This window comes from Pinus tabuliformis, chromosome 4_2, assembly GCF_031772625.1.
Source record: "Pinus tabuliformis cultivar Carrire ecotype Pingquan chromosome 4_2, CPIR1, whole genome shotgun sequence".
Lineage (NCBI taxonomy): Eukaryota > Viridiplantae > Streptophyta > Pinopsida > Pinales > Pinaceae > Pinus > Pinus tabuliformis.
Window position 1 is genome coordinate 468798585 of NC_142304.1, and position 10894 is coordinate 468809478.

Genomic DNA, 10894 nt, shown 5'->3' on the forward strand with positions numbered 1-10894 from the left:
GTGGAGGAGGTGGCCGAGTTCGAGGTGGAGGTGTTCGAGGAGGAGGAGGATGTGGTGCTGGTTTTCGAGGAGGAGGTGGCGGTGGACGTGGAGGTGGAGGAGGATGAGGGGAGGATGAGGTGGAGGATGAGGTGGAGGATGAGGAGGAGGCAGAGGTGGTGGAGGAGGTGGAGGATGAGGAGGAGGCAGGGGTGTTGGAGGAGGTGGAGTTGGATGTGGAGGAAGAGGAGGTGGTGAAGGAAGAGATGGAGGTGGATGTGGAGGTGGAGGTGGAGGAGGAGGAGGAAAATGAGGAGGAGGTGGAGGTGGATGTGGAGGTCGAGGAGGTGGAGGAAAAGGAGGAGGTGGAGGTGGATGTGGAGGTCGAGGAGGATGAGGAGGAGGTGGAGGAGGAGGAGAAGAAGGAGGAGGTGGTGGTGGTGGAGGAGTTGAAGCTAGATATGAAGGAGGATGGGTTGGACAGTGTGAAGGTGGAGGTGGTGGAGGAGGTGGAGGTGGAGGAGGAGGAGGAGGAGGTAGTGGAGGTGGATATGGTGGAAGAGGAGGTGGAGGTGGAGGTGGTGGTGATGGAGTCGAAGATGTTAGGGTGTAGGTGGACGTGGAGGTGGAGGTAGAGGAGGTGTTGATGGAGGTGTAGGAGGAGGAGGAGGTGGATTTGGTTGAGGTAGTGGTGGCGAAGTCGGTAGTGTGATGGCGGAGGTGGAGGTGGAGGTAGAGGAGGTGATGGTGGAGGTGGAGGTAGAGGAAGTGGTGGTGGAGGTGGAGGAGGTTGTTGTGGAGGTGGTGGTGGAAGAGGAGGTAGAGGGGGAGGTAGAGGTGGTGGAGGAGGTTGAGGTGTAGGTAGAGGAAAAGGAGGTGGAGGTGGGGGAAGAGGAGGTGGAGGTGGAGGAGGAGAAAGAGGAGTAAACGGTGGAGGTGGAGGTGGAGGGGGAGGAGGTAGAGGTGGAGGAGGTGGAGGTGAAGGTTGTGTTGGAGGAGTTGGCGGTGGAGGATTTCGTGGGGGATTTGTATGTGGTGGAGGAAGAGAAGGAGGAGAAGGTGGTGGAGGCAGAGAAGGTGGTGGAGATGGAGGTGGTGGAGGAGGAAAAGGTGGTGGAGATTAAGGTGGTTGAGGAGGTGGAGGTGAAGGAGTGGAGGAGGTGGATTAGGATGAGGAGGAGGAGTAGGAGGTGGATGTGGAGGAGGAGGAGGAGGTTGAGGTATGCAAGTTAATTTAAAATTCATCTCTTAAATTCAAATATTAAATTGTCACTCTCTTCTCCATTGTTGGAGATGAAAGCTACAGTGTCATGAATCCAGAACATATCTCTTGACATACATAATATCCTACCATTAAATGATATGTAATACATTTAGGAATATTTCCTCTATGCACAAATATAGTCATTCAAGTACATGAAATTTCTTTAACGTTTATATCTGATATCTTGGCCAAGAATTTGAAGCATTTTTCAAGATGAAATTTTTGTGTTTATTTTTTTAAACTTTTATTAGTCCCTTAAGCACTTATAGTTCTTCTTTTATTGTTCAATGAACCATTTTTTTGGGAATGCCTCGTTTCATCTAATTATCATTTATTTAAAAAGTGTTGGGTTAATGTTAACATTGTTTCTTGAATAAGAAGCCTTATATTATTCTTTTATGTTTACTTGAGAAACATAGGATATTAGGAATCATATATGGATTTTTTTATTATTTGGGCATTCTACATATTTATCGTAATTATATTACTTTTTTGTATATCTAATGGTTTAAGGAAAAAAATTAATTTCTAATTCACTTTCTTGCACTACCTAAGGTTCTTCACTTTTTAGAGAATCCACTGTTTATCTTGTATTTTGTTTCAAGATATTTATTAGTAAAGGGAAATATGTTCTACTTGGCTATTTGTATGAAAAAAATTACCTATGCTCTAGCTTCCTATGTGTTCAATGTAGGGGATCTATTGTCATGGGAATGACATTCCTTAATGAAATTATACTTTTGAGGGAAAGGCTAAAGGAGCAATACATGTAATTAGTGGAGGATGAGAAACTCTTTAGTGTATTATCATTTTTGAAGTTGAAATCCTTTGATGATACTTATTTTTTAACATGTTATACTAAGTAATGAACATTTTTCTTTGTGGGCTATATTTTGAACTCAAAAATTGTGGCTTTATATGAGTTTGTGCTAATTTATTTTTTTATCATATAGGAAATAAACTTTCATTACATATTTTTTCCTTTAGTGAATCTCATTGAGCATTCTGTGTAATCTCAAAAAATTGCGTATTCATCAACAATTATTATAATTTTTGTTGAAGAAGAAATCACAATAGTTACTATAATAGCTACACACCAAGGAGTTCAAAAACTTGTAGATGGTGATTCACCAATAATTTACAAGATTTTATAATTAACTGAATGAGTGACTAATATTTTACAACATTTTACATTTTAGTAAAATATTCCAAAAAAATGATATATATTAGACGGAGGAGGAAAAGGTGGAGGGAGGGGGAACATGGAGGTAGAGGGAGGCGAGGAGGGGCAAGGAGGAGGACGGAGTTGTGGAGTAGGAGGAGGAGGAGGAGGGGTGGTGGAGGTGGATACAGAGGAGGAGCAGGGGAAGGAGGAGGAGGGGGACGAGGTAGAGGAGGGGGAAGAGGCTAAGGGAGGAGGAGGAGGGGGAGGCAGTGGGAGAGGAGGGGGAAGAGTTGGAGGTGAAGGAGGTGGAGGAGGAGGAGAAGGCGATGGGGTTTTGGAGGAGGAGGAGGCGACGGGTGAGCAGGTGGAGGGGGAAGAAAGTGAGGTGGAAGGGGAGGAGCGGGAGGTAGCAAGGGAGGGAGGGGAAGGATGAGGGGGAGAGACAGAGGTGGAGGTGGGGGAAGAGGGGGAGGTGGAGGAGGCGTAGGAAGGGGAGGAGGATGGGGGGAAAAGGGAGGGGATGGGGAAGATGCAGAGGGGGAGGAGGCATTGGGGGGGAGAGGAGGTGGGGGAGTGGGAGGAGGATAAGAAGCAGGGGATGAAAGAGGAGAAGGCAGGGGAGAGTTGGAGGTGGAGTTGGGGGATGGAGGGAGGAGGCAAGGGAGGAGGAGGAGGAGGAGGAGGAGGAGGAGGAGGAGGAGGAGAAGGTCGAGGCGGAGAGGGGGTGAGAAAGATGTAGAGGTAGGCAGGGAGGGGGGGAAGAGGAGGAAGAGGTGTAGCGGGAGCCGAGGGAGGAGTGGGTGGTGAGGAGGTGGAGTGGGGGTGAAGGCATAGGCAAGAGAGGGAGAAGGGGGAGCATGAGGAGGAGGATGGGGAAGAAGAGGTAGAGGGTGAAGAGGTAGAGGGGGGTGAGGTGTAGGAGGAGGAGGGGGAGGAGCGTAAGGAAACAGGGGAGGGAGGACGAGGAGGAGGGGGGAGAGACAAAGGGAGAGACAGTGGAGTTGGAAGGACAGAGAGGAGGAGGGGGATTTGAGGAGGAATAGGTGGAGGAGGCACGTGATGAGGAGGAGAATGAGGAGGGGGGGAGGAGGTGGGTAAGAGTCGAAGGGGGAATAGGTGAGGGAGGCAGGTGAGGAGGAGGAGAAGGAGGAGGGGGAGACGAGGTGGGAAGAGGTGAAGGGGGAAGAGGTTTTGGGGGGGTGGGGCAGACGAGGTAGGAGAGGAGGGGTAGAGGGAGGAGAGGGGAAGGGAGGGGTAGGAATTAGGGGGAGAGGCATAGGTGGAGGCATGGGAGAGAGGGAGGAGGCGAGACAGGAGGCAAAAGCGAGAGGTGGAGGAGGCTAGGGGTAGGTGGAGGCAGAGGCAAGCGGGGATGGGGGAGGAGGAGGAGGGGGAGGGAGACAAATGTAGACCAAGAATAATTAAGGTTATATTATGATTTAATTTAATTATCACACAACATTCACAATTAACCTCGATTCATTTTTTTTATTGAATATGGAAATATCAGTGAATGTTGTATTTTTCAAACTCTATACAGATTTTATAAAATTTAGTTTCTGTTAAAAATATATATTTTATACGATTATTAATATGTATTTTTAATTACAAATACAAATGTTAAAACTACATGTAACAGTGGTCTTATGTTTTTTCCAAATGGTTCTTGTTGAAGTTTGTTATGCGAATTTAGCTAATGTACACTGCAACTCTTTTTGCAAAATTGTAATGCAATAGAATTGCAATGCATAACAATAGTGAAAGAATAGCCCTCATAGTGCAGGAACGAGTTTCAAATCTAGGTTTTGAGTTTTAGATTGAGGTGAAGTTTCCTATGAGAATTTAGCTAATGTACGCTACAACTCTTCTTGCAAAATTGTAATGTAATAGAATTATAATGCAATCCACTTGTTAAAGAATAACTAACACAGTGCACGAATGATTTTCAAATTGAGGTTTTGAGTTTTAAATTAAGATTTAATTAAAAATAGCCAAATCAGTTTCAAGTCTTAAAATAAGATTTAATAAATATACTCTATAAAATTAGGTTTATTATTAATATATTATTATCTATAAATACAAATATTACACATATATTAATATATAAAAAATTATACATTATTAGAAAAACTTCTAATATTAATAAAAATTAAGCTATAATATTAACATTAATAAAACTTAATTAATAACATTTATGTATTATCACTAATATTAATAAATAATTTTCATAATAGTTACATTTTAGACATTAACAATAATAATAATAAAATATAATATTGACAATACAAACATTAACATTAATGTTATTAGCAATAAGGTTAATATGCTTAATAATTTCATATAATAATTATCTATGTAATAATATTATTAAATGTAACAGTTTAATATATTTTGTTAACTAGATGAAATTGTTAATGTGGCTAACATAATCATTAATGTTTAACTTTAATTAATTACAATTCATCATTTTCAATCTTATTAAACACTAACAATTATAGTAGGTAGTAATTAATCATTTATTAATGTATTAAGCCACATGAAGTATTAATAGTCTGATTATTAACTAATATATAAAAAAATAATTTATGAATATCAATATTGTTGATTATTTATTAATATTATTACTTTAAAGCCTTAATATAAGTAATATAAATAACATATATTTTTTTATATTAATCAATATAATATATATTAATACTCATATAATATATAGTAATATTATTGTTAATATATTAATATTAGTATTATCATTACTGTTAATATTACTTTTAACATTGATATTAATGTGTGCCTCTCACTCTAAAATATGTGTTACAATTTAACTAGTCATGCCCATTAAAACATGTGTCTTACAATGCAGTTGAACTTTTTGAGGCCATAGCTATATCACACCCTACAAATTATTTAGCTTTATATTTTAGTGTTAATATAATATGAGATAGTTTTGATGTTTATGTCATGTAATAAAACCTCGTATATATATTGTGAACTTCTGCAGCCATAGTTGTAACCCACCCTAAAATGGTTACTATGTACATATATTATAGATTGTTGGAGTTGTAGAGACATAAGTGCAACATGTAGCCACCAGATCTCTTCTTAGAGATAAGCTACCATTGCCCAAGCTAGTTTATTTCCATTTTGTATGTAAGAAGATTTCAGTTCTTTGATATTAATGACATGAAGTTTTATTTCCTCTTCAACTTTATGTTTATGTTTATATTTTTATTCTGTTGCATTCCTGCATAATTCTAGATAATCATAACATGCACTAGGAGTAAAAGCACTCCTCCCTAGGACTAGTACAAGCACATGTCGTAGTCTAAGATTTTGAAGGGTTGTATTGAGGTATTCTTTCTTGGAGAGTGCAATACTTGGAGTTTTTTTTTAATTAGGACATGTTGAGGAGAATTAAAGTTGGGATCCTATTTTAGAGAGCACAAAACCATGTCACAATGAGTGCTTGAAATGTGCATCCTTAGTTTAAAGTCCATGCAACTTTGGAGGTGACTTCCAACAACCACATGACACTTGTACATCTTCACTAAACTACTCTGATGTGAATATATTGTAATAACTTATATTAGGTTGTTGAGCACTTGATCCATTTTCTACTATATTCCTAACTGACCTATCTTATAAAACGAGGAGAGTGTCCTCATTCTCACAACTTAGTCAATAGATCATCCATTTCATCTCTATGTAATCATATTGTAGCCCTTTTTTTGTAATGCCAGGGTTTAAGATTTTGTGGATTATTGGGAAATATGGTTTTTGTGAGATAAAATTAAGAGAAGTATCTCAACACAAGAATTAACATGTTGCATGACCTAAGGATTGTGAGATGAAACCTTAGAAAATAACTCGAGCATTAATGCTAATGGAGCTTGTGTCATGCAAGTTTATATAAATCTCATTGAGGGATTTTTTTATGAGAGAAAAGATTTCAATTGTTAGATTGTTGGTGTAATTATAGCTTGTAGTGTAACCTTTGATGCATCTAAGAATCCTTGGTGAGCTTGGTGAGATGCCTTGATAGCCTACAATATTGTTGAGAAAAAATTGTAGATGGCAAATGCTCTAGCTAGGATTTAGATGGAGCTATATTGTCTTTTCTAAGGCGCACTAGAAAGACATGTTGTATATCATAGAATGTACCAGGCATTGTATTTTATCTTCATTTATGTTGTAATAATAACTCTACCCTTGTCGTCTAAAATTGTGTGATGTATTTCTAAGGATTTCACGTACATTTTAATTTATAATAGAAAAATTAGGTATTTGGGAATTGAGAGTGATGGGGGGGATTGTTAAAGCCACCATATGAGCTTCCAAAATCACATGGAATCTCAATATTCCTTGTATCAACCATGGTAAATCCATGATTTATAATAGGCAAATCAGGTACTTGGGAATTGAGAGTGATGGGGGGGATGGTAGAAGCCACCATATGAGCTTCCAAAATCACATGGAATCTCACTATTCCTTGTATCAACCATGATAAATCCATTAGCATGTTCAACAGCAGTATTGTCAAGATCACATTCATTCTTTTATTATATGGCTTGAACTTAATAATTAAAGTTATATTATGCTTTAATTTAATTATCAAACAACATTCACAATTAACATCGGTTGAATTTTATCCTTAGGTTTTAGGGTTTGGGTTTTAGGGCCTAGGGTTTAGGGTTTAGGTTTTGGATTTTAGGGTTTAGAGTTTATAAGACCTTATTAAATGCTTTCAAGCTTTAGGCTTTAGGGCTTAGGGTTTATAAGACATTAGTAAATGATTTTAGGGTTTATCGTTTAGGTTTTAAGCATTAGGATATAGGGTTTGGGGTTTGGGGCTTACCGTTTGGGGTTTACGGTTTGGGATTTAGGGTTTTAGGTTTAGAGTTTAGGTTTTAGGGTTTATGGTTTAGGATTTATAGCACTAAAGTTACAAAAATATTTTGAAAATATGAAAAAATAATTAGCGTTTAGGGTTTAGGGTTTTGGTTTTGGGTTCAAGATTTATAACACTTTAGTAAATTATTTTAATAAACACTTAAATAAAAGTTTAAAATCATTTTTAAAATGTTATAAAATGATTATGGTTTAGGTTTTAGGGTTTTGAGGTTTAGGGTTTAGGGTTTCGGGCTTAAGGTTTAAGGTTTATAACATTTTAGTAAATTATTTTAATAAACACTTAAACAAAAGTTACAAAACACTTTTTAAAATGTTGTAAAATGCTTAGGGTTTAGGTTTCAGGGTTTATAACACTTTAGTAAATGCTTTTAATAAACACCTAAATAAAATTTAGAAAAATCTTCTTAAAATGTTATACAATACACATGGTTTAGGTTTTAGGGCTTCAGGTGTAGTGTTTGGGGCATAGGGTTTAGGTTTTATAACAATTTAGTAAATTATTTTAATAAACATAAATAAAAGCTACAAAATGATTTTTAAAATGTTATAAAATGATTAAGGTTTAAGGTATAGGGTTTAGGTTTGGGGTTTACGGTTCAGGGCTTAAGTTTTAGGGTTTATAACAATTTAGCAAATTATTTTGATAAAAAGTTAAATAAAAGTTACAAAACAATTTTCAAAAGGTTGAAAAATACTTAGGGTTTAGGATTTTTGGTTTAGGTTTTAGGGTTTAGGGTTTATAACACTTCAGAAAATGTTTTTAATAAACACTTAAATGAAAGTTACAAAACTCTTTTTAAAATGTTATAAAATTATTAGTATTTAGGGTTTGGGGTTTGGGGTTTAGGGTTTTACATTTGGGGTTTAGGGTTTAGGGTTTAGTGCTTAGAGTTTATAACGCTTTAGTAAATTATTTTAATAAACATTGTAATAAAAGTTACAAAATGATTTTTAAAATGTTATAAAATTATAAGGGTTTAGGGTTTAGGGTTTGGGGTTTAGTGTGGTTTATCATTTAGGGTTTATGGTTTATAAGACTTCAACAGATGGTTTTAATCAAGGCTTAAATAAAAGTTACAAAATTATTTTTAAAATGATATAAAATGCTTAGGGTTTAGTGTTTGTGGTTTGTCCTTTGTGATTTAGGGTTTAGGGTTTATAAGACCTTAGTAAATGCTTTTAATAAAGACTTAAATAAAATTTCCAAAACACTTTCCAAATTGTTATAAAATGCTTAGGTTTTAGGGTTTTGGGTTTTGATTTTGGCTTTTAGGTTTAGGGTTTAGGGTTTTTAACACTTTAGTAAATGCTTTTAATAAACACTTAAATAAAAGTTACAAAATGGTTTTTAAAATTTTATAAAAAGCTTAGGATTTTGGGTTTAGGATTTAGGGTTTAGAGTTTATAACACTTAGTAAATGCTTTTAATAAACACTTAAATAAAAGCTACGAAGTGCATTTTAAAATGTTATAAAATTCTTAATGTTTATGGTTTAGATTTAAGGGTTTGAGGTTTATTGTTTGGGGTTTAGGGTTTTTAATTTAGAGTTCATAACACTTTCGTAAAAGCTTTTAATAAACACTTAAATATAATTTACAAAACGCTTTTTAAAATGTTATAAAATGCATAGCATTTATGGTTTAGGGCTTAGGGTTTGAGGTTTAGGGTTTAGGGTTTGGGGTTTAGAATGTAGGGCTTAGGGTTTTGGGTTTAGGGTTTTATGGTTTAGGGTTTAGGGTTTAAGGTTTAGGTTTTAAGGTTTATAACACTTTAGTAAATGTTTTTAATAAACAAGTAAATAAAAGTTACAAAACACTTTTTAAAATGTTATAAAATGATTAGGGTTTAGGCTACATGGTTTATGGTTCAGGGTTCACGGTTTAGGGTTTAGGGTTTAGGATTTATGGTTTATAACACTTTAGTAAATTCTTTTAATAAACACTTAAATAAAAGTTACAAAGCCGTTTTGAAAATGCTATAAAATGTTGAGGGTTTAGGGTTCAGGTTTCAGGGTTTAGGGTTTAGGGTTTATAGTTTAGGATTTATAGTTTAGGATTTATGGATTATAACACTTTGGTAAATTATTTTAATAAATATTTAAATAAATGTTACAAAACACTTTTTAAAATGTTATAAAATTCTTAGGGTTTAGTATTTAGGATTTGGGGTTTAGGGTTAAGGTTGAGGGTTTAGGGTTAAGGGTTTAGGGTTTAGGGTGTAGGGATTAACCACTCGACCTTAAGGGGGTATCTGCTACTACATATTACACATAATGCATTCATCCCGTGGATTCTCGAGGAGTTATGAAGAAAAATAAATATAAGGAAAAAGGTTTATGAAGAAGGGTGGAAAAGCAAACGTTGAGATATCTCATGTAACACAATTTTCTCCCTCCTACACTAACATACCCATGTGTGGTCTTCCGTTATTATAGATACTCATAAAATTCTTATATTTTATGGTTTAGGGATTAGGGTTTTGGATTTAGGGCTTATAACATTTTAGTAAATTATTTTAATAAGCACTTAAATAAGAGTTACAAATAGTTTTTAAAATGTTATAAAATTCTTAGGCTTTAGCATTTAGGGTTTAGGGTTTATAACACTTTAGTAAATGTTTTTAATATACACTTAAATAAAAGTTACCAAACACTCCTTAAAATGTTATAAATTAATTAGGGTTTAGGTTTTAGGGATTAGGGTTTAAAGTTTATAACACTTTAGTAAATTCTTTTAATAAACATGTAAAAAAAGTTACAAAACACTTTTTAAAATGTTATGAGACACTTAGAGTTTGGGTTTTAGGGTATAAGGTATAGGGTTTAGGTTTGGGGTTTAGGGTTCAGGGTTTATAACACTTTAGTAAAAAAATTTAATAAACACTTAAATAAAAGTTACAAAACGCTTTTGAAATGTTATAAAAGGCTTAGGCTTAAACGTTTAGGGTTTAGATTTTTAGTTTAGGGTTTAGTTTTTATGGTTTAGGGTTTATAACACCTTATGAAATTATTTTGATAAGAACTAAGTAAAAGTTACAAAACTCTTTTTAGAATTCTATAAAATGCTTAGGGTTTAGGAATTATAAGACTTTAGTAAATTCTTATAATAAAAACTTAAATAAAAGTTAAAAAACACTTTTTAAAATGTTATAAATTGCTTAGGGTTTAGGATTAAGGGTATAGGGTTTATATGACTTTAGTAAATCCTCTTAATAAACACTTAAATAAAAGTTATAATTTTTTTAAGATGTTATAAAATGCTTAGGGTTTAGGGTTTATGGTTTAGTGATTGGTGTTTAGAGTTTAGGGTTTAGGGTTTATAACACTTTAGTAAATGATTTTAATAAACACTTAAATAGAAGTTACAATATGTTTTTTAAAATGTTATAAAATTATTACGGTTTATTGTTTAGGGTTTAGGGTTTAGGGTTTGTGGTTTACAGTTTAGGGCTAAGGGTTTATAACACTTTAGTAAATTCTTTTAGTAAACATTTAAATAGAAATTATAAAACACTTTTTAAAATGTTATAAAATGCTTAGGGTTTAGGGTTTAAGGTTCACGAATTTAGGGTTTAGGGT